The sequence below is a fragment of the Mustelus asterias genome, chromosome 17 (genome assembly GCF_964213995.1).
Source record: "Mustelus asterias chromosome 17, sMusAst1.hap1.1, whole genome shotgun sequence".
Lineage (NCBI taxonomy): Eukaryota > Metazoa > Chordata > Chondrichthyes > Carcharhiniformes > Triakidae > Mustelus > Mustelus asterias.
Genome location: NC_135817.1, coordinates 76971001 through 76984467, shown reverse-complemented (window position 1 = coordinate 76984467; position 13467 = coordinate 76971001). Strand labels below are relative to the sequence as shown.

Below are 13467 nucleotides of genomic sequence, written 5' to 3'. Positions count from 1 at the left end.
TTATATGGCTGGTCCAGTTCCATTTTTGGTCAATGGTAAACCCCAGGATGTTGATTGTAGGGGAGTCAATGATGGTAATGCCATTGACCGTCAAGGGGCGATCGATTCTCTCTTGTTGGAGATGGTCATTGCCTGGCACATGTGCGGCACAAATATTACTTGTCATTTAGAATTAAAGGCGATTTCATTGAAACATATACATTTGAGTGATTAACACTGCTGCCTCAGCACCAGGGACACTGGTTCAATTCTGGCCTTGGAATTGTGTGGAATTAGCATGTTCTCCTTGTGTCTGTGTGGGTTTCCTCCAGGTATTCCAGTTTCCTCTCTCAGTCCAAAAATTTGCAGATTAGTTGGATTGGCCATGCTAAGTTGCCCCTTAGTGTCTAAAAATGTTAAAGTTGGGGGAATTAGCCATGGTAAATGTGTGGGGTTACGGGGGTAGGATGGAGGGGAGGGCTTTGACTCGAAGGGCTGGTTGGCCTCTTTCTGCACTGTAGGGATTCTATGGTCTTTAAGGGGCTTTTTAGGATAGATGCTTGGAGAATGTTTCACCTCATTGATGAGTCTAAAACTAGAGGTCATTGTTTCACATAATGGGTTGGCCGCTTGGGACTGCGATGAGGTAAAAGTTCCTCACTCAAAGGGTTGTGAATCTTTGGAATCCTCTAGCCGAAGGGAGAGTTGTGAATGCTCAGTGATTGAGTATATTCACGACAGTAGTTGATAGATTTTTGAATACTAAAGGAATCAAGAGTTATAGTGATTGGGCTGGAAGGTACACCTTCATCCATCATCTTCTTGAATGGTGTTGTGGCATGAAGGTCTGAGCAACTTACTGATGGTCCTGTTTCTTGTGCTGTTATTCTGATTGACCTGTATGTTTTATAAAATTATTTCCATCCCCTTTGTTGGCAAAAGGCATTGGACATTTACTGGGGTGCCAGGACACCCCTGAACCTCTGTGCAAATGGAGTGAATCCTAACAGCCACAATTGGCAGAGTAGGTATCTATCTAGCCCATGTATCTAATGTTCTTTCCGACTAATTTCTTTTGCGTGCTGAGCACTGTAAACTTTGAAGTATTTTTCAATTAGTAATGTCGCAGACATATTAGTCAGAAACAGACTGCCTGTTCTAGATCCAGTTTTTGGTTCATCCCAATGACTTGAGCATTTTGGTTCCATTATGTGTCACCATATTTGATGTGGATGGAGGGTAGAGAAAAGAGAATATTCCTTAGGGCTGAGTTCAGTTTCCGTCTTTTCTTTCAAAGCAACATTAAGGGCTTCTGTCCAGGTTCTGTTAAGATTTATTTTGCATCCTCTGTCAGACTCCACCTCCGACAATGCTGTCACATGCATGGTTTGCTTCCTTTAGCAATTTTTTTGTTCCATATAATGTATATTTTTTTAAACAGCAGCTATTTTTCTTATCCTGAGCTGTCCCGCCTTCAGTAGGGAAGTGGTGAAATGCTAAGTTTATTCCATGTAGCCAACGGTGACTCATGGGTTATGAGGGTTGAGAAAAGCATTCCACTGTTCTCCTTCAGTTAAAAACATCTTATGATTCTTTTATGTCAGGACAAACAGGTACTTTTATGTAGATTTGTCATCGCTGTTTAAAGTTGTTGCTTTAGAAACTTACAGCCTTCGGTGGCATTTTAAGACTGCTGGAAAAAGTAAAAAGTCTTTTGGATTGCTGCCATTTGTAATAAATCACACTTATGTGACTCATCAACGGAAATAGTTACTGAGGAGTTGATGTTACAGTGTGGCTCAGCTGATGAATGTACGCTTTGTCACGGTGCAGCTGCATGTCTGAAGAAACAATATCCCTTTTCCTGGGTGTTCTGAGTGCCCCACATCCAAGGTTCGTCTTAAAAACTTGTATAGCTGAAAAAAAGTGCAGTATTCTATCTGACCTAATTCAGTGAGATTTTCTTGTAATTGTTTTTACGTGGTGTGGAAGAGATAAGCAGCTATTCTTTTTTTAAAAAGCTGTTCACTTCTGTCGCTGTTGATATCGATTGGTTGAATTTTAAGTTCTGAAACTAGGTGGTCTACATAAATTTACCTGTGATCTACAAGAGGTGTTCTTTTGTTTTAATCCAACATTATGAGGACAGTCCATGTTGAATCAGCACACCTGGTTGCTCAGTTACCTTGTTTATAGACTGGGAGATAGTTTTGATATCAGAGCATTGCAACAATTTATTTTTCTTTCTTGGGCCAGCATTCTTCCTCTCTTAACAGGGCTAAAAACATAACCTGATTGACTGGTCATTCATCTCATTGTTTGTGAGACTTTGCTGTGGTTTTCACATTTGCCTACATAAAGCATTTGCATGGCACCATTTCACTTCCCAATTGGATATTCCAAGGCTTTTTGTAAGCAGTAAATTATGTGTGAATTGTTATATAGGCAATGGATTTCATTGCAAGCGTTTTGAGACGTTTCCATAAGGTACAATGAGGTGTTAGACAAATATTTTTTTCTCTTCCGCTCTCTCCCGAAGGTGCTGACTAGTGATGAGGTTTGGTCCTGCAGGCTAGTAGCACTCCAAAATCTTACTCATATGCCATTATTCATATGCAGTCCAGATGGGGATCGCCAGCAGGATAGTCAACCACTGATCAGTTGCTGAGACACTGGCTGGCTATTCTTCATTCTCAGGCACTTCAGAATGATTGCATTCTGTATCAGATCAATTAATTTATCACAAATTGGGGAAAACAAATTTGAGTGTTTCTGTTCTATGAATTATCTGTCGTCCATTGGGGAAGCTTGGAAATATTATAGTTTTTGAAATACTTTGATCTGTAAAGAGAATGTACCAAGCAGGGTAGATGAAGGGGAATCATTTGATGTATGCATTTGGATTTCCAAAAAGCATTTAACAAGTTGCCACATAAAAGACAAGAGCTTATGATGTTGGGGGGAGATAAATTAGTTTGGCTAGAGGATTGGAGGGTGATATATTAGTATGGATGGAGGATTGACTAACAGCAAACAGAGAGTCAACATAAATGGGTCACTTTCAGGTTGGCAACACTAACTAGTGGCAGTGCCACTAAAATTAGTGCTGGATCCTCAACTATTTACTCTGTACTAATGCCTTGACTGAAGCAACTGAGTGTACTGTCGCCAAATTTGCTGATGTTATAAAGATAGGTAGAAAAGCAAGTTGGGAGGAATACACAGAGTCTGTAAAAGGATACAGAAGGAATGAATGGGTGGGCAAATACTCAGCAGCTGGAGCATAATGTGGAAAAATTTGATGTTGTTCAATTTGGTGGAAAGAATAGAAAAGCAGAATATTATTTAAATGGCGAGAGACTGCAGAATGTTGTGGTGCAGTGGGATCTGGATGCCCTTGTAGATGAATCACACAGTTGGCGTGCAGGTACAGTATGCCTTCATTTAAAGTTATAGTTGCATTCCTGAAAAGTGCAGCTTTAAGTGAAACAAAGAAAATTATAGCACAGGAACAGGCCCTTCGGCCCTCCAAGCCTGCACCGACCATGCTACCTGACTTAACTAAAACCCCCTACGCTTCCGGGGACCATATCCCTCTATTCCCATCTCATTAATGTACTTGTCAAGACACCCCTTAAAAGTCACTACCGTATCCGCTTCCACTACCTCCCCTGGCAATGAGTTCCAGGCACTCACCACTTTGTGTAAAAAAAATCTGCCTCGTACATTTCTTTTAAAACTTGCCCCGCGCACCTTAAACCTATGCCCCCTAGTAATTGACTCTTCCACCCTGGGAAAAAGCTTCTGACTATCCACTCTGTCCATGCCTTTCATAATCTTGTAGACGTCTATCAGGTCTCCCCTCAACCTCCGTCGCTCCAATGAGAACAAACCAAGTTTCTCCAACCTCTCCTCATAGCTAATGCCCTCCATACCAGGCAACATCCTGGTAAATCTTTTCTGTACCCTCTCCAAAGCCTCCACATCCTTCTGGTAGTGTGGTGACCAGAATTGAACACTATATTCCAAGTGCATTCTGTACCTAAGGTTCTATAAAGCGTCAACATGACTTGCCAATTTTTAAATTCAATACCCCGGCCGATGAAGGCAAGCATGCCGTATGCCTTCTTGACTACCTTCTCCACCTGCATTGCCACTTTCAGTGACCAGTGTACCTGTAGACCCAGATCCCTCTGCCTATCAATACTCCTAAGGGTTCTGCCATTTACTGTATATTTCCTATCTGTATTAGACCTTCCAAAATGCATTACCTCACATTTGTCCGGATTAAACTCCATCTGCCATCTCTCCGCCCAAGTCTCCAACTGATCTATATCCTGCTGTATCCTCTGATGGTCCTCATCACTATCCGCAAATCCACCAACCTTTGTGTCGTCCGCAAACTTACGAATCAATCCAGTTACATTTTCCTCCAACTTTAAACAAAGCAGAATTTCACACTAAAATATTATACCCTGTAAGTTGAAATACTTTATATTGTTAAATTCCGATATGGGTAAATTATACAACCTCAAATTTTTTTATATTACAGTCTAAAAAAAATACACTAAGTTCCTACTCACCTCACGCTCACTGCCAATCTTGCTCAGTGTCTTTCCTGCTTCTCTAAACTCTCATTCACCACACATCCTGCACCCTCCCCCTCCTCATTGTGACTATCTGGTTCGCTGTCTCTCCTTCTCCCTGGCTTTCCCTCCTACTGTTGACCCTCCCGTTTAAGTTTATTTATTAGTGTCACAAGTAGGCTTACATTAACACTGCAGTGAAGTGACTGTGAAAATCCCCTGGTTGCCACATTTTGGCACCTGTTCGGCTTGAGGAAGAATTTAACATGGTCAATGTGCCTAACCAGCATGTCTTTTGGACTGTGGGAGGAAACCCACGGAGACACAGGGAGAACATGCAGACTCCACACAGACAGTGACCCAGGCCAGGAATCGAACCAGATGCCTGGCGCTGTGAGGCAGCAGTGCTAACCACTGTGCCACCGTGCTGCCCCAGCTCACAGCCTCTGACTCTCTCTTTCTCTTTTGCCAAACCTCCCCTTCGCTGTGAACAAGGGCTCTAGGGATGGGTACTGGGGGACAGGAGGAGCAGTATTCCAGAATTCAAGGCCAGTGCCAAGTGGTGATGCACAGGATTCATGGGATAATAGAATCCCTACAGTGCAGAGGAGGCCATTCAGCCCATTGAGTTTGCACTGACTTTCTAACAGAGTATCTTACCTAAGCCCTCTCCCCTGTCCTATCCCTGTAACCCCACACATTTCCCATGGCTAATGGGACATTAAGGGGCAATTTAGCATGGCCAATCCACCTAACCACATATTTGGACTGCGGAAGACATGAGAAGACATGATTCAGTACTCCGCCAGAAAACAAAACTTTTACAGCGCCTTCTGCCCGAATTTGCTGATAAAGCTGACCTGCAATGGAAATATGGATGAAACACCAATGATCTTCAACTTGCAAGCAAATGACCATTTCCAAGATTGGTGATAAAAATCATCCTTGTAAAGACAACTGGCCACGAGAAGGTGCCATTCACAGTGGTTCCATCTTGAATGGTGGGTGGTGCAAAATTAACCCTGATGATGACATTCAAGTGCAAAACTCTTCCCAAACAGAAATTTCAAAAAGCTATTGATGCCCATGTTGGCGGGAAAAGGTGGATGGATGAAGTGGGTGCTGGAAATGGATCAAAGAAATGTAGAATTTGAGACCAGGAGGACTATGCAAAGGGAAATGTTTGCTGGCCTGGGATATGTTCACATTCCACATTGTTAATAATTTAGTCTGTGATGTGAGATCAGCTGATACCATCATGCCAGCAATTATGTTTCTTGTGTACACGTCCTGTACACAAATCCAACCCAGCCAATTACCACCCACCCCATCAGTCTACGCTTGATCATCAGTAAAATGATGGAAGGTGACATAAACAGCGGTATCAAGCAACACTTACACAGTAATAACCTAATGATTACATTAATTGGTGTAATGGGCTTAAGACCTCATATTATCTAATTTTATAAAATGTGTGTGTGTTTATCTTTGTAGCTACTTTCAAAAATTTTATAACTGGACAGTGACCTTTCAAAATGACTGAAGCTATGTCTGGCTGCAACCCGAGAACAATAAGAGCAGTATCACAGCATCATACTCCTTATTATCTCTGAGGAGATGCTAATGACCCTTGCAGAGACCAAATTCGAAGGGAATTGTCCAAAGACTGTCTTCATTTCATAAGCCAAGCCTGGCCAATCAGAGATGAGTCATTTACTGGGACAAAGGACCCTGCAGCCTTCCTTTCAAATTCTTAGGCTTGATGTTTGGAACATAAACAATCTCCGGAACCCAGACAAAGGAATATGCACCCTTTATCACTGCCAAAATGGAGTGGTGAAAGTCATGTGACATGACCCCCCTAGCTGGGAGAACCAGTTGAACTGTCTTGCTGTATTGCAAATCAGTCTGTCATCTTTCATCTACCAAGCAGCAGCACAGAACAAGGGCTCTGCCTAGGTTTGAATGCTTGCCCCTACTGTTTCTACCAGGACTTCTGAACTTCTATACCATCGCCTGAAAGCCTAATTCATTTCTGTGTGCCTATCTCCTCATGGAAGTCAACTCCACTGGAAAAACAAATTATTCAGCATTAGTTCAGTCTGCTGACCTCTGAAGGAATTCACCATTGACCTTCTGATTCTGGGTTTGGGTGAAACAATAATTATTTGCCCTTTGGTCTTTGCCTTGTAAATCTTTCTTTCTCCATGCCTTGTTTATTTTATGAATGCACAGGGCTGTTTGCAGCGACACCCCCTCATTGGTTTTGAGTGTGTGCAAATAAACTAGCCCTCTGAATTCACCCGATCTCAAGTTTGCTGGAGTTTATTAATTGAAATTAAATCATACTGAGAAATACACCACCGCTTATAAAGGGGTAAATCAAAATCTAAAAACTTTACTGTTTGCAGACAGGTGTGAGAGAAATCAGAGCAGTTTAAGTTAAATGCCCTCCTGTTTGTAACATCAGTTAAATATTTTAACGCCTTCATTAAATCTTGAACACAAAGGCTTCCAAAAACCTAGACTTGGACTTAATATTTTTACTCGGACAGGGAATCTGTATTGGGAAGTTACTGGTGTGGACACAGTGGGATTGATGTGATGGAGGAAGCATATGATTGGGGAGAGGATGGGAAATTATTGACTGAGGATCTATTTATAATTCTTTGACCTGCAATCAACTCAGTCAAGATATTGTTATGCTTAACGGGGTTAGTTTATTATGCCTCTGGTTACGGATTTAACAGGCTACGAGAAAAGAAAATAATAAAACATACAGTTGCTCTGTTTCTCAGCTAGCAAATCAATACTTCACAGATATCTAACATCAGAATGCTCAATTATGTTACTTTCAGCAAGTAAACAACTCACCAAGATCTAGCTCAACTATGCTATTAACACCAGAAGTAGCCAGCTCCTGTATGTGAGTCCTCTTACAGTCAATTTACCAGGAAGAGATGTTTGTATTTTGTGGAACAGGAACACCTTATCTCAAATTCATAACTCAAAAGTCTTCATAACTAAAACACCAGTGCCTCTGGCTAGCCTTTAATCTCTGTTGGTTTCCTTGGCAACATTTGTTTTTGTCTGTTGGCTGGGTGAGATTTATTTTAGGAAAACTGTGCAAAAGTTGCTTTCTCGGTTCAAGTTGTTTTATTGCAATATGTGATGGGCAGCCTTATCAATCATTGCCCTGAATTCATTTCAAAAGGGTTTTTTTCTGCGGCAAGTGACTGTAGTCTCCAAATTAACATATTACACTTGTCTTTTATTTCACTTTAGGTATTTCAGGCATTTTTAGCTTGTTTTAATATTTAAACAAACACAGTATTATTCTAACAGGTTGCTTTTCATTCATCGCAACAGTGTGCAATAACTTTGTTGGAGAATCTATTCTAAATTGATAATGATTTATAAGACCCAAATTAATTGGGATTGTCCTGACTGTCAGCAGAATCCGGAAATTAAGTTATTGCTTTGGGCTCGATGCCCAACATTGTATTTACAATTTGTATTGTTAATAGCTAAGTGCGCAGATTACAGTAAAGGTGGTGTGATTTGGGAGAATAGATAATAAGAATGATTATAACTCTAGTGTTATTTGGAAGCACCAACTGCCCCGCATGTGGCAGAGTCTACAGATTGTGCATTGGAATTCTGATGCTTGTTTGCACTCCAATTTGGTGGGTTCTGAAATGCTGAGAAGCATTTCAGAACTCACCAATTTGGAGTGCAAACAAGTCATTCTCTATCCTGAGAGACTGCCTAAGAAGAGGGGTTATCGGAAGGTATATTGTAGTGCCATAGCTGGAATGGTTGTGTCATAGGCTGGAATTCTCCTACCCCATCCGTGGCTAGGACTCTCCGATCTCGCTGCAGTGAATGGAGTTTTGACTAAGCACCAATTTCTCCATTCTCGCTGTCGCCAGTGTTGGGGTGTAAGAGACCGGAGTAAAGTAAAGTTTATTTATTAGTCACAAGTAAGGCTTACATTGACACTGCAATGAAGTTACTGTGAAAATCCCCTAGTCGCCACAGTCCGGCGCCTGTCCGGGTCAATGCACGTAACCAGCACGTCTTTCACACTGTGGGAGGAAACCGGAGCACCCGGAGGAAACCCACGCAGACACGGAGTTCTGGCCATAACTCCTAACGTTGTTGATGCACACATGCTGATTTCTAACTTATGTACGCATAAAGAAGAAGGACAAAATTTGCATTTCTGTAGTGCCTTTTACAACTTCAGGACTTAGCAAAGTGAATTACCAGTGATGAAGTTCTTTTTTTGCAAGGTAGCTACTTTTGTAAAAATCTGAGAGCCAATTTGTATACGGCAATGTTCCACAAACAACCATGAAATAAATGATCAGATACTCTGTTCAAATCTTGGTTGTGGGATGACTAATAGGCTGGGCATGTAGCAAACCCCACCCCCCCTCTGATTTCCTTCGATTCCTGTCTTGTCATAGAAGCATAGAAAATAGGTGCAGGAGTAGGCCATTCAGCCCTTCAAGCCTGCACCACCATTCAATATGATCATGTCTGATCATGAACTTTCAGTTTCCCACCCCCGCTTTCTTTCCATACCCCTTTATCCCTTTAGCCGCAAGGGCCACATCCAGCTCCCTCTTGAACGTGTAAGGGGTTGTTTGAGGATTGTCGTGTTGTATGCCTACCTGAAAGAGAAAATGGGGCCTTGCTGTAAATGCCTCAACCAAAAGACAGTTAAGCATTCCCTCAATAATGCGCTAACATGTCAGCCTAGATTATGGGCTCATGTCTCCAGGCTGCGGCTTGAGCCTACAACCTTCAGGCTGGCACAGAGACCAAGGCTGATATCTTAGACTGAGAACAAACACATTTTCATTAAATAGGTTAGGGAGAAATCCAGTGGGCATTTTGCAGAGAAATTATTTCAATTAGTGGTGAATTGACATGACTTTAGAATTAATCGTAAAAGCGAAAAGGTAACCATGTCACAAGAAATGCAAAATCAAATGTGGATTATTAAGAAAATTAATTCAGGAAATTTAAAAAGGGATTATATAAATATTCAAAGAGAAAGAAATATTGGGAAAGTGCACAAAAGCAGTGTTAGCGGATTACTTAAATGTGGAATTAACACTGGTCGGATTCTGTGCTGAATTTTCAGATTCTTGAGTATGCAATTACGTAGATTTGTGACCTTTGGCTATATATTGCAAACATGATTCTTTTCTTCGAAAAGGAAGACAGGGCTAAATCGGGAAATTATAGGCCAGTTATTAATACTTCAGTTGGCAAACTACTCGAAGCTATATTTCAAAATGAAATTACAGTATTAAGCATATGGAAAAAAACATGAACCAATTGGGACCAATCAAAGTGGATTTTTAAAAGGAAAGTCATGCTTGACCAACCTCAAAGAGCTCTTTGTAGAAATATATAAAAGAAATGTGGAAGTGGTTCACGCAGATTTTCCAAAAGCGTTTAATAAGTTACTGTCATAAAGGAAAAGATAGTGGCCCAGATCATCTGATCTCTGAATCATGGTGGCAATTGCCCAGGAAGTTTGAACTTTCGATGAACAATTCACCTGATCCCAGGGACCCTCTGAAACCGATTCTCTGTTGAGAACCTGAATGGTTACTTAGAAAATGTCAGACAGAAAAATCCTAGTCTAATTCTTGAATAACTATACAACTCACCCCACCCCCCATCCCCAGCTTTCAGACTGACTTGCCCCTCTACCCCCATCCCCGACAATCCCTCACCCACCTATCACCCTCCCAGAAGCCACCTGACCCACTTAATCTCATCCACCTATTGATTTGTGCACCTATACACTCACCCATTTGCTCATACACTCAGTCACTAAGACAGTCAGAAGCTTAGAGGTATTTAACCACTTAGTAGATTGTGGCAGCTAGCGCCTTGGAAGGGTATGGCTTTTGTGCTGATTCTCTACACTGCTTCCCGAGGATTCTTGTGCTGCCGTGTGGAGTCTTTTTAATGTATGCAGGAAAGTGAGTAGTTTCTGTCTGAACAGTGTTAATTGGAAGTTTTCATAGAATCCCCACAGTGCAGAAAGAGGGCATTCGGCCCATCAAACTCACACAACAACAATCCCCAGACCTACCCCCGTGACCCCACATATTTACCCAGCTAATCTCCCTGACACTAAGGGGCAATTGAGCATGGCCCATCAACCTAACCCTCTGGGCCAGGAGCTCTTGAAACTAAGTTAACTGTGGTCACGTAGATTGAGGGATATTTGGAGAGCAGAAAAGGTTTAAGGATGAAAATAAATTTATTGAACTAAAAAGCTTTGGTGATTGGGGTAGGAGCTGTTCTTATTTTACAATTATCGGTAAATTATCTGCTCTCAGAATTGAGGGAATAAAATTGGCATATGGCAAATTCTGGCAAAGACCGTGAATGACTAAAGTAGGACATGAATAGGCTAGCAGGATGGGCCAATAAATGGCAAATGCTGTCATGTATAGAAATCCATCTCCCTTAGTTTTACGCATTTAACTATAAAAATATATTGATAGATTTTACTCTTCCATCTACACTACTTTAAATTGAAGTTTATTTATTAGTGTCACAAGTAGGCTTACATTAACACTGCAATGAAGTTACTGTGAAAATCCCCCAGTCGCCAAACTCCAGCACTGAAGGAGAATTTAGCATGGCCATTGTACCTAACCAGCACGAATATCTCCTTTTGTGCTCAGTGTTATATTTAGGTTTATAATGCTCTTGTGAAGCATCTTGAGATGTTTTATTATGTTAAATGAACGATATAAATATATGCTGTTTATTTTGTAGGTTAATAAACAATCATTACCAGCACAAGGAGGAAAACAACAACCTACAGTATAAATTGTAATAATACTAAAGGAAGATTAGAATAACTGAAATCCAATGTCCAAAATAAAATTTAAAATGAAATCAATCACCTACTCACTTCATAGCAATATTTGCCTGTGAATTGTCTTTTGTAAATTTCATCCAGGACAAAACAGCCCAGTTGATCAGCACTCTATCCACCATTTTAAAACCTCACTCTCTCCACCACCATCACATGGTGGCAGCAACGTGTACCATCTATATGATGCATGGCAACAACTCTCCAAGATTCCTATGACAGTACCTTCCAAACCCACAACCCCTACCACAAAGAAGGACAAGAGCAGCAGGTGCATGGGAACCCCCACCACCTGCAAGTTCCCCTCCAAGCCACACACTATCCTGTCTTGGAACTATATCGCCGTTTCTTCACTGCCGTTGGGTCAAAATCCTGCAATTCCCTTTCTAACACCACAAGGACTTCGGCAGGTCCAAGAAAGTGGCTCACCACTACCTTCTCAAGGGCAAGTAGGAATGGGTAATAAATGGTAGTCTTACCACCCAATACCCACATCCTATGTAAGAATTTAAAGAAAAGATTGCCACTCATCTCCAGCTGCCTCTGCCATTAAAACCCTATTTGTCTAAATTACCGCCAACTAATTCTAACTTGCTGTGAACAATATCACAGGGAATCTGTTAGTAAATATGTGACAATGTATGGAAGGAGAGAGATTCAGATGTAAGTTGTGTTATGAATTTGACTTCTTTGTTCATTTACTAATTTATTTACCTCCTCTGTCCAAACCCATATCCATTTAAATCAGTTCCAGTTTATCTCGGGAGGTTTTGGCTTCCTTCCTGAGGGCCAGAGCATTTGAGTCATTGTAAACATTCAACATGTCTTTGCCACTGATCAATACATTATTTTTCTTTTTGTGGAATTTAGAATATCACAGGACAGGTTTGAATGAAAAAAACCCTGCAGGACAATCAGGACAAATAGAAATGGGCAATGGATGCTTGCCTGGTCAGCAATGCCCACATCCTAAGTATGAATACTTTTTCAAAGCAGTGTAAGCAATTTAAGCTGACAGCAAGTCTTTCTTTTTTTCAAAAAAAAACACTGAATAATTTGTGTGATTTGTTTCTTTCTGGGAAAATGTCATTGCCTGCTATCATTAAACCTGTTGCATAAGTCACACCTTCATATAAGTCTTTATATGTTAAATTGTACCAACAATCCACTCGGCAACTTGGCATGAAGAGCGCAGGCATCTCCAATGTGCTGTCTGGTTTTAGAATCCTTTATGTTTATAATCCTTTAAGTTATATATTTAACTTCTCCAATTTTGTCCAGTCCCCCTCCTCCATGGTAGGATAGAGATCCCTGCTTGAGTTAGTGTCATAGGGGTAGAGTTTCTAGGGTGAGATGGTTAGCATTCTGAGGAGTGATTGTGTAGAATAGGTCCAAGTTCTCTATAGTTTGGAAGAGTGAAAGGCGCTCTCATTAAATCATAAAAAATTCTCAGAAGGCTTGACGGGGTAGATGTTTTGAGGCTGTTACTCCAGACAGAGACAAAACTAGGGGCTCATAATCTTCGGATAAAGAATTGACCAAATATAATGCACAAATGGGACCTGGAATACAAAAGGGGCACATGAGGAGCAGGGAGTTCAAAAAGAGTGGAGAGAGAGATCTGGGCATTTACAGACAAATCCAAAAGCAACTTCAAAGGAGTTCCATAGTTAATTGGTTGGTAATATAGGACTTTCTGGACTCTCTTGAGAGGATGTAGGAAGTTGTGCAGGCACAAGCTGTCCTCGATGACTAGCTGTGCAGGAAGTATCATCAGCTGCAGAAACTTGAGCTCTGGGCTGCGGAACCCGAGCTGTGGCTAGAGTCACTGTGGTGCATCTGCATGGCTGAGGATTATGTGGATAACATGTTTAGATAGGTGGTCACATGTGGTTTAATCCAACTCTTTTTTTTAAATGTTCCTGTGGCTTACATAAGGAACATAAAAGACAAAGATTTGAAACAGTGAAAGAGGGAGCAAGAACC

At 41.2% G+C, this 13467-nt stretch overlaps 1 protein-coding gene across 2 annotated transcripts in view; it reads left to right on the top strand.

Annotated features, from left to right (window-relative positions):
* The window catches only part of zbtb21 (zinc finger and BTB domain containing 21), a 41110-nt gene that overhangs the window by 14872 nt on the left and 12771 nt on the right, over window positions 1-13467 (top strand). The window contains exon 2 of one of the 2 annotated variants that reach the window (XM_078233017.1): window positions 12352-12454. The exons of the other annotated variant lie outside the window; for it this stretch is intronic. The gene's annotated coding sequence lies outside the window, so the exon portion shown is untranslated. The remainder of the gene's footprint in view (window positions 1-12351; window positions 12455-13467) is intronic. 2 annotated transcript variants of the gene reach the window in all.